The following is a 16,357-nucleotide window of genomic DNA, read 5'->3' on the forward strand; positions in this document are numbered from 1 at the left end:
AAAAAAGAAACAGAATTCTGATTTTTTTAAAAACAAAACAAAACACTGGCCAGTCGATCAAGGAACACTTCCTGAAATAAAGAAGTTTGTAGGAGATGCCAGAAACAACACAATATTGGCATCCACCTGACTCCCAAAGTTAGGGAGTTCCATAGGAAGGGGGCTCTTCTCTATTGGACGCCAATTGGGCCATAGATCCCTGTGAAACCACTAGGAACATGCCCTCTGATGCCCTCAGTGACCAAGCAGTTTGGTCAGGGAGAAAGTGTTCTTTCAGACACCCTGGTCCCAAGTTGTTTAGAGCTTTGTATACTAGTACTAAAAACTTAAATCTGGCCAGTAGCAAAAGGCAGCCGGATAGGCCAGACCACTGAGCTATGTAAATGAGCAATGGTCTGTCTCTGTATAAAGCAGCCTCATATGTTACTTGATCAGAAAGTCTGTGATATATGATCAGCTCACACACGTCAATTGATCTTAATAATAACAATAAATTTAGTTCTTACCCGCCTCTCCATTTTGATCAAGGCGGGGAATAACAGCAAGTATAAAATATATAAAATACTGATTAAAAACATAGTATACATTGTTAAAACATCCTAAAAAAATATCCTAAAAGCATACTAAAAGCATCCTAAAATTCCACTGGATAGTATCATCAAATAGCAAATGAACATGCATGAAGTGCAACATCTAAGGACATTTTACATCATCATCAGGCCCCAAGAGCCTTCACCAGTCACCCCTGTTATCAGAAAGAGACAGGGGCTGCAGACTGTCCAGCTTCCCGGATAAGGAGACCAAATCATCAAGTGCTACCTCGCTGCTTTGACCACAAGGCAGAATAACCCGTTTCCACAAACACCAGTGCTCGGAACCGCCACTGCATCTGGAGCAATAACACCTAAGGCTTGAAGTTGGGATGTTTTGCATCTCCTCCCACCAATCTTCTCTTCTTCCTTTTCCCACAATCCCTTATTCTTTTTGTATTGTGTCATTTGGATTGTAAGCCTACAGGCTAAGCCTGTATCATTTCATAATATTTGTACACCACCTAGGTAATGTAAGGCTTAACAACAATAATAACTGGCCCTAAGAATAGCAATAAAATGACCTATAAATGTCAATGGAACTTATTTGTGCAAATGAGATTAGTTGCCCCAAAGCCACTCCATTATTGAATTCAACAGTCCTTGTACCATTACAATAAAAGTAATGTGTTCCTTGTATAATTCTTATCATTGCTCTATTCTCTGATTCTCAAGGAACAGAAAGAACCTTCTAGGTAAAACCATATTCTCATCTGCTGATCAATGAGTTCTTCGCCAACTTATGTCTACATCTTGATAGTCTTGCAGTTCTCCCATGTGATACATGCAGGTATACTTCTTGTATTTATCTGGATTGGCAAATTTAAACATAAAAATGGTAAACTGGCAAAGTTAAAAAGAAGCTGATTACAAACCAACAATTAATCCTGCACAAATAATGAAATTGCCTTAAACGAACTGTTGCTTTTCTTTTTAAGTTTACTTCACTATCATTCCACCAAAGGAGCCTGTCACTGGACTTGTTGGAGAGGATGTAATCCTGCCATGCCAGTTCGGGGCTGGAAACATACCTGAAAGCAGCAGCATCAGGATCCAGTGGACATTTTCCACCTACTCAAAAAAGATTGAAGTGAAATCCTACGATGGAAGGAACAAGGAGGAAAAACAGGACAAGCGCTATCAGGACCGAGCAGAGCTCTTCCTTTCTGAAGTTATTAAAGGAAACATGTCCCTGAAGCTAAGGAACAGTGCTGTCTCTGACCAAGGAAAATATACCTGCACACTGTCCCTTGAAAAGTGGTTTGATGAGGTGGTCGTTGAGTTGAACATGATGGGTAAAGTGCTATTTTATTATCCTAAAATAAAATAAAAGATGACATGGAAAGACTTCTGTAGGGGGCTTAGCCTTCCTCTGTTGAATATGTCATAGGGAGGAGGTTATTGGAAGGGGGCTCATTGGCTTATAAATTGAGAGTTACCATATGGGGAAGAAGGGGGAAGTCCAATGGTTTTCATTTATATATTTATTACTTTTTTATACTACCCATCAGCTGAAGCTCTTTGGGTAGTTTACAAAACAAAACCTAAAACCATAAAATAAAATACCATAGTAAAACATAGTATAAAACCTATGCATTTAAATCAGAATAAAGCCAAGTATGAATCAAAATAAAAGCTAGCAGCGGTGCAAAGATCTAAAATCACTCTAACATGATTTTTTAAACTGAAGGGCTAAAATGCGTAGGAAAATAAAAAGCTCTTCACCTGAGGCTGAAATTACTACATCATAGGTCTCCTTCAGGTAACCTGTCCTCAGGCCAGTTGATTAGAGAAGGGAATTTTAGCAGGTATCATCTGTATGCATGCAGCACCTGGTGAAATTCCCTCTCCATCACAACAGTTAAAGCTGCAGGAACTATACTAGAGTGACCAGATGCAAAGGAGAGCAGGGCTCCCGCAGCTTTAACTGTTGTGATGAAGAAAGAATTTCACCAGGTGCTGCATGCATACAAATGCCACTTGCTGAGATTCCTTTCTCTTTACAGCCGTTAAAGGTAAAGGAAGCCTGTCCACCTTTTCATATGATTACCCTACATTTAGGGCTTTGTATGTCCAAACAGTCTTCAAAGGCAGCCCCATGTAAAGTAACATTGCAGATGTTATATGAGCATAGACTACTGTGGCCGGGTTATCACTGTCTAGAGAAGAGCAAAGCTGAGCCAACCACTCGGGCCACTTGGGCCTCAAGTAACAATGATAACTCCAGGAGAACTTGCTCCTCCCAGGGGATTGCAACTCTATCCAAAACAAGCCAAATACACTCCATGTAGTCAGAAGAACCACCCACTAATAGCATCTAGGACTGAATTTAGCATAGGATTAGTACAGAAGCTAATAAATAAACTCCCACACTGAAGCATGTCTGATCAAAGTTCGTGAGTGTAGAGGCGTTTTCTCATTCTTCACAGTGGAAACAAAGTGTGAATAAAGAGAACCAGTATCCCACAAAATAGGTTAACTTGGTTGCTTGATCTTCTGTATTATAACAGACATGGTGTAAAATTGGGGTGGGGGGTTCCAAGTATTCTCATAGGTGGTGAATTTGAGGGTCTTCAACTGGTAAGATTTCCATAGTTTCGGCTGTTGGGCGGTATAAAAATGCAATAAATAAGAATAAGAATAATAAGAATAATAAAAGCAAATCACCTGTACTTACCAAGTGTAGATAATAGTTTCAAGCTAATAATTTGTGCTGTTCATAGAATAATAAGACCATAGTAACAACTTGAGGCAATTTCTTTCTGTCTCTTGGACAATACAGTTCATGTTTTTCAACTTCTATGAAGATATAAGTGCTTCATGCCCAAATGGCAGCTGATGAATACAGGGAATTATAGTACTTTTTATGTCTAAGTATCCATACAATTGCACACTTATACTGGTTTAAAACAGGTCTAGGCTTAGAGCCTCCCTATCTGAGCAATTTATTGCACACTCATGATTAGCCACTTATGGAAGTTTGCAGGTCCTTTACACGATGCCATCAACCTCCAGGATGTCTCCTGTGCTTTCCCCCTGTAATGTCATTTTTAAAAAATACAACCTGGAGATAATACAGTATTTAAAATAATCATGGGATTAATTCCACCACTAGATGCACTATTTCATTGAACTTCATGGAGCATTGCCCAGAGGTTTTCAATTACAAATCACATGGATATTGATGGTCACCATCCAAAAAAGCCCATAGTGAATGTGGAAAGGCCTGAGCGGAGTGAAGCCTGGTAATGGTGTGAGGTTTTCCTTAATGGAGAGAAGCACTTATAGTGCAGATGTGTCCTCACAATAAAGGAAATTAGAATGCCTCCTTAATCTTCAGATATTGGTTCCTCTTGTTCATGTAACTCATATGAGCCAAATTTGAACACATCTCATTGTCAAGACATACACCTTAGTGACTTAAAATGTTTTTTTTAAAAAAAGGAGGAGGAGGAGGAGGAGGAGGAGAAGAAGAAGAAGAAGAAGAAGAAGAAGAAGAAGAAGAAGAAGAAGAAGAAGAAGAAATACAGATGCACGTTCCAGTACAGTTGTCCACACCTCCATCTTGGAAATGGTCACCTGTTTTACTGAATGAGAAGACTTCCTGATGTTTTGCATCCACCTGTATCTTTAATATCTGTCGTAAAAATCAGCCTTAAGAACTGCAGTTTTGTGCAACATGCAATCTGTAAGAACTGACAACCAGTGTTTGCATGCCAGTAGTTTGTCTGAATGTGGATAATCTGGACAGGTTCTGTTCTACTTGGGGCAGTGTAAATTAAATGTGTGTTCTTCTTGTTTCACAGCAAAAGGAGCAGAACCTGCCATTACTTTGGTGGATCATAAAAACCAGGGAATCGGCCTAACCTGTAGCTCTAAAGGTTGGTATCCAGAGCCTCAAGTTCTCTGGCTGGACAGCACAGGGAAAAACCGAACTGAGAAGTCAAACACTACAAACACAGAGACCCCACCAGGGACCTTCAGTGTTTTCAGCTCCATTACAAAAGAACCAGGAGTTGACAATGAAGTCTCTTGCAAAATCATCATCAACCATGTGTTACAGTTGGAGAGTGAATCCAGAATCCTGATCTCTGGATGGGGCCAAGTGTTGAATCCTAATGGCTACAGAGTTTGGTTCATGTTCTTAACTTGGTTTTAGACATTTTCTCCTTTAGAGTTTCTCTATAGTCTATTTCTCAGAATACAATGAAAAATGGAAGGAAGAAAAGAAGGGGGAAATGGAAAGACAAGAGGAGGAATTGTAGAATGATGATAAAATATGTAAATATGCCATGTTTCAGTCCTGCCTATAATGTCTTCCTCACCAGGAACTAGCTACAAAACAAAGTCATTCAGCTAAAGTAGGATGGGGAATGGGTGGCCCTCTAAAGGTTGTTCAACTACAACTCCCATCAGCCCTAGCCAGCACAGCCAATGGTGAGTGAGTATGGGAGCTGCAGTCCAGAATTGTCTGGAGGGCCACACATTCCTCATCCCTAAGCTAAAGGGTTCAGTGGATTTAAATTCAGTGAGATTCTCCCTCCTACAAAAGAAATATTTATTTATTGATAACTTACCTATCTTATATATATTGTCAGGGTAGCTTATAGTATAAAAAAAAACTAAAACAAATATCGTAACTGTCATGACTAGGCCTATTCCCCTTATGCTGTGGCAAGGAGATTCAGGCAATCAATCAGAATCACATTCTGAAGCAGAAGAGACAACCTACATGGTAATTGGGGGAGATGATTCTCCCAGGCTCTTCATGGGCTGGGGATGAACCTTCGCCGGACCTTATCAGTGAAAACATCAACAACACAGAGTCTATGGGAAATCAGCATCCTTCAGGGGGGAGGGCACTTCAGGGTTGGCTGATCCTAGAGTCTGCTGCAGACCCAAATGGGCAGAGCTAAGAGAAGGTAAGAGGAGATCAGCCTGGTTAGCTTCTCGCCAAAGCCTTCTTTAGAACAAGCCTCCTTAAAGTTAAAGTGGCCCAGGGAAAAGGCTTTCCCTTTCTGTTGAAAGGACAATTGTCTTGCTTAGTTTGCATAGTATTTGCCAAGAGGAAAGTTCCTAATGGTTAGACTCTGTTCAGGTGGGAAGAGATGTTTATTGGCTGATTAAAGCTTTGTTGATTACATAGCAGACCTCTTTAGTGTCTCCCAAGAAAGCGGGAGGTTTTGGGAAACCGGAGAATAACACAATCATTAAAAATGAAAAGCATAAAAATGGCAGATAAAAACTAGCAGAAATAAAATAGTAACAGTTTAACTGTTACAAATCTGAGATGCAGGGTGGGAGTGCAATGATTTTAAAACATTTATTTGCCATTTCAGGTTGACTTACATATCATTTCTGGCTTTGGGATTGTCTGGAATGCACAAAATATTTATAGCATATGTGCTATAGGATGAGACTTTCAAAATCTTTGCTGAGCAACTTTGAGACTTCTGGACCAGGCTTTTTAGCTTTAAGGCTTACTCAGATTAAATATTACCCTGGCCCTACCTGATAGCATTCCATCCATCAACTTATCAGCTATGGGAATAGATACAGCCATCTGGGCATGCCTCTTCTCTCTTCTGGCTTCTGTCCCATACCTACTGCTCAGCTGAGAGCAAGAAGCCAGGCAGCGTTCAATCAGACCAACACCATTTGCTCAGCTTCAACTCGAATCTGCAATCTGATGGGAACATTTAAGAAGGTTGACAACAATGGGGCTGTATGACCAAGTCAGCCCCTGTGTCATTGGGGAAGTTTTGGTTACGTTCCTTTTGTTACTTGAAGATTTTTCTGGAGAAATAACAGAGTGTAACTTAGATCTTAATGTTTCTTTCAGGTGTTTTTTATAGTACTACTTCACCTTGGCTTCCATCCTTCATAATCATTTTATTGCTTTTCATTTGCCTCATTGTTTTTGCGGTGCTTAAATTGAAAGGTAAGTATTTTAATTGTATTTTTTTCCATCATCTCATGAAACCATTTAAGGGGGTGGAGGTCACCAAAATTTGCCAGGTCAACAAACCCACCCCTGACATCCATCAGATGGCTTGACTCGGCCCTCACTGAGTCGAGACAGCTGGCGGATTGTACAGAGGTGCCACAGAAAGGGCAGGAGTGAGTGAAGAGCCCTTCTCATCCTCTTACCTTTGTGGCTGCCACAGTAACAAGGGCAGGAGGATGAAAGGGGAGTGGCGCTCGCCCCTCATCCTCCCTTCCTCACTACTGCAGCGACAGCAGTGGTGGTGCAGTAGGACGATGAGAGGGGTGAGCCACTCTCTGCTTATCCTCCATTTTGGAGCCAGGAGGGAGAATGAAAGACTTGCACTCAGCAAAACTGGCACTGTGTGCAATTGGCTTTAAACATTTATACTGTTTTATGTATGGTGCTAAGCTGCCTTGGGAGGGCTTCTGCCCCGAAAGGCAGCTAAGAAATGATTTGTTGTTGAAAGAGTTTTGTTGCAAAAAAAAGTGGTTGGTGGCAGAGTTCTGTTGTGCAAAATTTATTTATTTATTTATTACATTTTTATACCACCCAATATACCGACCATGGTACCCTTCTGGAGTGTCTGGCTGAGTTGGGAGTGGGAGGCACTGCATTGCAGGTTGGCTCCAGAAGGTGGTGCTTGGGGGACATTGCTCGGCCCCATGGATTCTCCAGTATGGAGTTCTGCAGGGGTCAGTCTTGTCTCCCATGCTGTTTAACATATACATGAAACCATTGAGTGCAGTCATCCAGAGTTTTGGAGTGCGTTGTCATCAGTACGCTGATGACACGCAGCTCTACTTCTCCTTTTCATCTTCATCAGGTGGGGCTGTGGATGTGCTGAACCAGTGCCTGGCCGCAACAATGGACTGGATGAGGGCTAATAAACTGAAACTCAATCCAGACAAGACTGAGATGCTGCTGGTGGGTGGTTCCTCTGACTGGATGGGGTTGCATTCCCGGTTCTGGATGGGGTTGCATTCCCCCTGAAGGAGCAGGTTCGTAGCTTGGGGGTTCTCCTTGAACCATCTCTGTCTCTTGAGGCTCAGGTGGCCTCGGTGGCACAGAGTACTTTCTACCAACTCCGGTTGGTGGCCCAGCTACACCCCTATCTGGACAGGGCTAACCTAGCTTTAGTTGTCCATACTCTGGTAACCTCCAAATTAGATTACTGCAATGCTCTCTACATGGGGCAGCCTTTGAAGATGATTCGGAAGCTGCAGCTTGTGCAAAATGCGGTGGCCAGATTGATAACTGGTGCAGGGAGGTCTGAACATATAACACCGATTCTGGCCCGCTTGCATTGGCTGCTTATACGTTTCCGAGTTCTGAATCTGGACCACCCGGCTTCAGAGGTCCGGATCAGTCCACTTTGCTTCAGATCCAGGGATCCTTAACAGAGCAGAGCCCACACCTTGCAATGCATTCAATAATCTGCTGAAAGCAGCATAGTCATCTTGATTTAACTACATTTCTCGGACGTAAACTTAGATTGAGAAAATCAGGGGATTTGCCAACAAATAGTTGGTAAGTCATGCCAATCAAGTTAAATGTGCTCCTCATACTTAAGGGATGTGGCCTGAAGCTGAGAAACAGAAGGTTCTGTCTTGTTGACTACACAAGGCCAAACTCCTAGGATTTGTACCAGCCTTGGCCAATCTGGGGACTTCATACCACCTGCTAGTCACAGAAGGTGATATTCCATAACCCCTCTTCCCTTCCATGCCCTACGAAGGTTCAGGATATAATGAACAAGCACAAGAGGCCTTGGCAGGGATAAACAGTGATGTCCATTGATGATGTCCCCCCCACCCCCAAGGTTATAAACTATTTTCAGACTGTCTGATTTTCATAATTTGCTATACTTTGTTTCAGGGAGTTATCAGAATGCTTCTCAATCAGGTGAGTAATTGAAAAAAGGCATATATGTGGATAGTTCACTGCAATATTAGAGGAGAGAAGTGCAAGGGATCATAAACTGTTTTCCTGGAATATCTACATTATTTTCCTTAGTGCTCCATAAAGTAACGAAAACAAAAACAAATCAAATAGAAGGAGAGTGTTGCAATATTAAGAGAAACATTGATCTATAAACTACTTTCTTTGGCTTTCTCTTGGTGAAAATAAATTGAGTATTCCAGATGTTGTTGTTTTTTAGAGACTGAAGTTTCTGACTTAAAAGTGACATCTGTAATAACGGCCTCCTTCCCTTTCAAGCAACTTCACCTTGCCAAACTACATAGTTACATTATATTCAACAATGGAATTCTAAGTGGTAGAGTGGTAGACTTCAGAGTCACTGCAGCAACTTACAGAAAGAGAACAAGTTTAATGTAATTTTTTGCTCTGATTTGAGCTCTTCTTGCATCGAAATTCAGATTTTAGTATTATATGAACCAACTTAGCTATAGACAGTAATACAGAAATTCCACTTTGCTATTTTTCTGTTCACTCAAGGGTGTGTAAATAATACACCTGCTCCAGTATGTATGTAACCCCACTTTCCCTACCAGCAGACACTTTTTGCATATCTAAACAGTAGCTGGATGCATGAGGGGACAGAGAGGGGAAGGAATGTCAGGGACACAAAAATGTTGTGCGCTTGATATTTGAAACTTGATAAGAAAAAAGACCTAATAAGTGGCTGAAGAACACAAATATAACCACTTTCAGAGGATGCAGTTGTGAGTAAAGAATTTTTAACAAGCAATTGGTTTGATAGAACGCAAATGTAATAGCTTTCAGAGAATGCAGTTACAATTTTTAACAAGGTGGTTGTTGGTTTGGGAATACAATTGCAATTGTACAGTTTTGACAAGCAGTTGCTAATTTTTTTAAATTGCAATAAAGTTTAACATACAGTTGCTATATTTAACAAGCAATAGTGAATCTTTAATAGACAGTTGCTTTCTTTGACATGCAATTGCTAATGTATTTTTTTAACACAGTTGCTCTTTTTAAACATGCAATTGCTAATGTATTTTTGAACAAACAGTAACTTATTATAAATTATATAATAAATTGTAACATGCAATTGCTAATGTTTAAATCCTTCATGCAGTTGCTTGTTTTCAAATCTTGATATCAGTTCAGGTCTTAATAAAATCTTAAGACATAATAATGGCTAAACGGTAACTCTAGATTGTGTATTCCATTTCTGATTTATCTTCATCAGTAGTATGAAATATGCAACGAAAATTATTTTATTCTTTAACTGTACCATAGATGTGAAGATAAATATACATATATTTTCACTTTGGAATCCGTAGGGGACTGAGCACTTGCTGGCTAATAATTTGTTTCTCTTTAATTGGATGCTGGATACTGCTTTGTTTAATTAAGGTATCCATCAATTGCCAAAGAAACTCAAGGAAGTTTGGGTTTGGTTTTTTAAAGATGGGGCATCTCATTATGTGAGCCCCTACCTGTACATGGACTTTGTACAATCAAGACCTGTTTACCGTCTCAGTAAGTACTAGGTGTTTAGAATGAGATAGTAGAGCTGTACCTGTGGGATCACCTTCTCCTGTACATTCCTCCCCACACACTCAGGTCCTCTGGGAAGAATTTACTCCAGCCAACAAAAACAAGGCTAACAACTATTACCCAGAGGACCTTTTCTTCTGCCGCTCCCAGTTTGTGGAATGGCTTGCTGGGACATTTGTCAACTTAACAGTCTTCCGGAATTTAAGAAACTTGTAAAGGCTTATCTCTTCCAGCAGGCCTACCCAGTTGAATTTTAAGATGCCTTTTTAATAATGTGATGCTTTTAATAATTTATTAGTTTTAAATGTTTTAATTAGTCACATGTATTTTATAGTGTTTGCATTTGTGCTATACCCCACCTCAATCCAGAGGGAGAGGCAGGTAACAAATAAAATTATTATTATTATTATCATCATCATCATCATCATCATCATCATCATCATTATTATTATTATTATTTAATATTAAATATACAGCTGCTTCCAAAACCAGGAATCATGCACGTGACACTATACACACACACACACACACACACACACACACACACACACACTATAGCATTTGAGGCAACTTATCTATGTCATGATGTTGCAATTGGCTGCTACTGAGAAGGAGTGGGGAAATCAACACTAGATATGGGTCAGATATCCTCATTGTTTTGGAGGGAAGAATTAAATACACAATTTTGGTTTGTGGAGATGACACATTTAATGTAACGTGTAGTTCTAGCCTGAAAGGTTCAATAAACAAATGAATAACGTTGCAATGTAATTGTCTTTTGCAGAAAAACAGAAGAATAAAATAAAATCAGGTAATTACCTTAAAATATGTACATCTTCTTTAAGAATATTCAAGATTTTTCTCATTTTAAAAAATGTATATCTCACCCTGGCTGGATTTGGATGTCAGTTCAAGCCATGATAAGTTAATAAGATACTCACTGTAGCTTATTTTGAAAGTAAGCTACTGTTATACCCCATGCAATCAGACAAATAAGCTACTATGTGTCGTGTATTAAGCTACTGTGCATAAACTGAGTTATGCGCCTGCTCCTTGTCTTGCTGAAGTCCTCACACCCCAGCATTGGCACTGTTTTACCCACTGGCAGCATTGCAGCAGCTTGTTTTAACCTTCAACAATGGCCGTTTCTACACCAGACTGAAAAGCCAGGGTGGTCATGGCCAAGTCCCTGTGTGTCTAAATGATGCACAGGGACTCCCAGGAGGAAGGAGAGATAAAAACAGGTTTTCCCAGGGATAAACAATCCCTGGGAAAACGCAATTCTTCCCACAGTCTCAGGTTCATCCCAAGACCGCAGGACATGTGGCCGCCCATCCTGGCTTCTTTCCTCCTCCCCACGAGTAGTGGGGATCAGTAGAGGGAAGGAACCGGGGTGAGGGGGAAGTGGGGTCGGGGCTTTCTTTAGTTGCATTTTAGTTGGATTTTTTTAAAGCAATGGTGCAGTCTCACAAGCCTGAACCTGAACATTCCATTTTGGGCAATCAAACAGCAGTGCTACAGAGCCTTGTGGACTCTCAGATGGAATATAAAATTATTAAAATAAATAAGTAAATGCAGTTGTTCTTACAACTTAACAATGCATTGGCGTAGCCATATCAGTTGATGCTGGTAAATCAACTGTTGTGACAGAGGCCACAGCTTGACCTAAGGTTTATCCTGGTATCATCCAAGGTTCGCTCCTGCCTGAGCACTGGATCCCCTGTGTGTCACCTAGATGAACAGGTTTGACCCCTGGACGATCCAGGGATAAACCTTAGGTCTAGCTCTGGCCTAAGGCAGTCTTGCAGGGCTATTCAAAGCTGTTGAATGGGAAACAAACAGGCAGTGATGAGGTGGGGCAAGGAAAGGATCCATCAATTAGCATCCTAGAGACCTTTGGTATACTATACGGCCAGCTTTGTCAATGCAATATTCTATATTGCGTGTTATTTGGCACTAATAATAGTGGGATTGTATCTGGCACACAAATTAGCAGAAGTTGGTACACCTTTAACTACTTGATGCAAGACCATTTTCGATCCATCAGACTTACATATATGTATAGGGTGGGCATGACTAACTATAGAAAAAGTTATTTGTATGTGATTCAGTATGATAACATTTTACAATCACTATTTCAGACCAAGATCATCTAAAACTTGCAATAGGTAAGCCTGAAGTGTTTCTCTTTTCTTTACCTCCTTTATATACCTGGGTAGGATTTATTTCTCTATATTTCCAAGATGTAGGGAAGCACAATTTTCACTGGAGAGATTCATTAAAACCTCACCTATGTAGCCATTTTATTCATATTGCTTTGAGGTGTTATTTGTAAGAACACTTTCTTATGGCATGATTGAAAAAGACATTTCAGGTTCAAGACGTTCCTTAAAGTTGTTGATAAGTTGAGGAGTATTTAGAGAAGGACTGTTTGGATAATCATAAACTAAAAGAGCATAAGATGAAGAAACTAGTTTTAAGGAGAGCCAGTGTGGTGTAGTGGCTAAAGTGTCAGACTGGGAGATGGGAGATCTGGGTTCTAGTCCCCACTCAGCCATGGAAACCCAGTGGGTGACTTTGGACCAATCACAGACTCTCATCCCAACCCACCTCACAGGGTTGTTGTTGTGAGGATAAAATGGAGAGGAGGAGGATTAAGTATGCCGCTTTGGGTTCCTTGGAGGAAAAAAGACAGGATATAAATGCAATAATACATACATACATACATACATACATACATATATACATTTAAACTAGAGGAAAGAAAATTGAAGGGGAGACATACAGCCACATTTATGCATTTAAAAAGAAAATCAGAAAGAAGAGAGGGAAGAACACACACATTATACTGTTTTTTTTAATATGTGTCCTGCAATGTTTGAGCCAGGGACATAAAGATTTCCGATGCAGCAAATCCAATAATGGAAACATTTCCAGCTTTGTGAATTTTATGAACGTCAAGCTAATATCTTGCTTTGCTCACATGAGTAGAACATTTCCATGAGTTATGAACATACTGAAAAGTAATATATCAGTAATGTGTATTTAGCATTGAACTCTTTCAATCTCTACTAACTTCAAAAATAGACAAGAAACCTTTCTCGATATATATCTAAGATGGATTTCTTGTTCATTTTCAGGAACCTAAACAACTCTGACAAATTTTCTATTGTTTGTTTATTATTGTAGAATTGGAGATACACACAAGACAATCAAGTGAGTATCCTTTCAAATAATAACTAACCACAGAATGTCCTTTCTTTTTCCTAAATTGGAACCTCCTGCCTTACACTCCTGTGGCCCTTGCTCACCAGCCTCCTTAAAACATTATTTTAAAAAAATATGCTGTTGGGTAGGGCGGAGCATAAAGCATACTTAGGAAGCTGTCCCTTGATTGTTTCCCCCTTTCCAGTTCATGATCCCCAACAGGACAATTCATTGTTCAAGTAGCAGAAAGAGCTTGAAGAAAAATTCTCCTGCTTTCAGCTAAATAAATGACATACTAAGCATTGTAATGAAGTATTCCTTGTTATAGAGGCAGTGAAATAGATTATAAAACAGGTGTGTCCGATCCAGTCGATAGGCAGACAAGTCAATATGTACAGCTAATATTTCTTTCCCTTATGTTGTGTGTGGACAGGGAGTTGGGAGATCTGGGCTCTAGTCCCCACTCAGCCATGGAATCTCACTGGGTGACTTTGGGCCAGTCACAGACTCTCAGCTCAATCTACCTCACAGGGTTGTTATTGTGAGGATAAAATACTGAGGAGGAGGATTATGTATGGAGGCATATAAAAGCTGGGCTGCAGACTTGGCATTAAACACTTTGATGGCAAACGGTATAAACATTCCCCCTTTAGTAAAGAAAAAACATGTTATTGAGGCTGAACAGACTGAAGTTTTATTAAGGGTGGCTGATCTATGGCACTCCAGGACAGGGTATGATGGAATAACAGCCCCAGGTAAGAAATTTTTCACCTGTTCCAGGATATGCCCATCAAGGGACCACCAGTGTTGAGAAAATCTATTTTCAAAGACCATGACTTTAGATTTCTCAAAATTAATTTTCATATCATTAGTCAAGCAGAAGTTGGAGAATTTCATTAAAAGATGTTTCAAACCAGATCTAGAATGGGAGAGAATAACAGCATCGTCTGCGTAAAGTAAAATAGGAATTTTCCTTATGCCAAGTTTGGGCAAGTGTCCTTCGTGGTCAGACAGGGCCTCCATTATCTGAATCCATTCCGGTCTGGGTTCAAGCCCAGTTTGGGAATGTAATCAGTCTTGGTCACCCTAACGGATGGGGAGTGTGACGTCGCTACTTCTTGGTCTCTCAGTGGCTTTTGATACTATCCTCTTGGACCATTTCTTTGAGTTGGTAGTTGGAGGCATTATTCTAAAGTGGTTTGGCTCCTACTTGTGGGGTTGGTTCCAGAGAATAACATTGGGTGATTTTTCCTCAGTCCCTTGGCAGTTTAACTGTGGGATGCCATAGGCACTACCTTGCCCCCAATTTTATTTGATACCTATATGAAGTTGTTGAGAGGGGTCATTAGGAGATTTGGGGAAAGCATGCTGATGATGCTCAGCTCTATTTTTCTTTGACATCTGAATTGGGAAAGGATGTGCACAATATGAACTGGTGCTTAAATGCAATTATGGCTTGTATAAGGGCTGTTCAACTGAAGCTGAATTCTGATAAGATGCTAATGGAGTGGCTGATCTGTGCACTTCCAGAAGCCCAGAATATGTGCACCTTCTCCCTGTGCCTACACCGATCAGAACCTCTGAAAGGGACTCTTAAGAGGCCGTTTCAGAGGTCTCGATTGGTTGGGTGGGGGTACAACACCCCCCCCCCAACCACCACCACCCTGTACCCCCAAGGAAACAGAAAATTGCCCTCCATGCCCATAAACAGTACTAATACACTTCTTATCCAATTCCAGACCAAGATCTCTATTTTCCTTGTAGGAGTTATTAAAAAGGCACATATAACTGGTTGTCCCTGTAAGAAGCAGAAAAGACTTGACAAACATGTTTTCTTCAAAAGAAAACTTGCATATGCCCATGGGAGATTACTTCTCCTGTAATTATCAAAATTACTGTGATTGATTTTATTTTCCATCAAAGTTCATATGGAGTGTCAATGGTCACTACAACCACCAACAATTAAGACTGGGGAGGAGGATTTATGTCAATTATTCCATTCAAAGGTAGGAGTGCAGGGAAGGTTGGACTCCAACAATCTGAAGTCTGCATATTTACCTTTTATAATCTGGGAGTCAAGAGGCAGCTGTAGTGACATTAATGAATATGTGAATACAAGAAACTCTCTTTCAAAGGGGCATCTTTTCCTTTAAAATGATGATACTATTAGTTTTGGTGCTGGTGCTACTTCCTCCTGTGATGTGCAAGGTGCATTCCACGAAATGCATCAGTAGTGAGCCCATCCCAATTCTTCACAAATATTATCAGCCAGGTGACTTCCTCATTGGTGCTGTTGCTTCTCAGATCTTCATACCTTCTGATGAGACAACCTTCAGCAATCATCCCATTCAGGCACTGATTAAAGAGCCCATGTAAGGAAGCTTATTCTGTTGTGCAACATTTGCTTTTAAAGAAGATATAAATTGGTCTATATAATACTTGCAGACTTAACTGTTGAATTCTTTCCTCCCAAAACTGCAGTGAAAGCCATATTTTGTACAGATACGCCTTTATTTATATTCTAATCCCTTATTGCCTAGACGCCTCCCATAGGATGATGATCTTGGAGACCAGAGAAACTGCTGCTCTTTCCATCACTAACATGAACACAACACCAACTAAGATATAAGTGTGCAAATCAAGAGCAGGAGACAGATAATAGTGCAGAAATGTAATGTCTGATGTGGGATCATAGTTGTTCTATTAGTACATGAAATAGGCAGGCAATAGGAACTTTTCTTGTGAAATATGTGTATGTTTCTAAGGCTCCTATATGCACTGAACTGGAATTAAAACCCATAGAAGTCAAAGGAACTTAGTACTGAGTGGTCATCCTGCAGCTGTGTTACATAGCACACCTGATATATTGTAAATGGGCCAGGCAGAAGAAGTAGATGGAGTTACATAAAAATAAAAATGTGTTCTCTTTGTTATGACCTTACTGTCCATTTCCCTGAAACGTGTTCTTATTTCCCATTTTGATTCAAACCTGTTTTAACCCTCTATCAATAGAAAAGTTGGTGGAACCAAATCTGTATCAGAATCAAATGTAACCAAGACAGCCATACAAATAAGATATTCTTAA

The sequence above is a fragment of the Elgaria multicarinata genome, chromosome 11, assembly GCF_023053635.1.
Source record: "Elgaria multicarinata webbii isolate HBS135686 ecotype San Diego chromosome 11, rElgMul1.1.pri, whole genome shotgun sequence".
Taxonomy (NCBI): domain Eukaryota; kingdom Metazoa; phylum Chordata; class Lepidosauria; order Squamata; family Anguidae; genus Elgaria; species Elgaria multicarinata.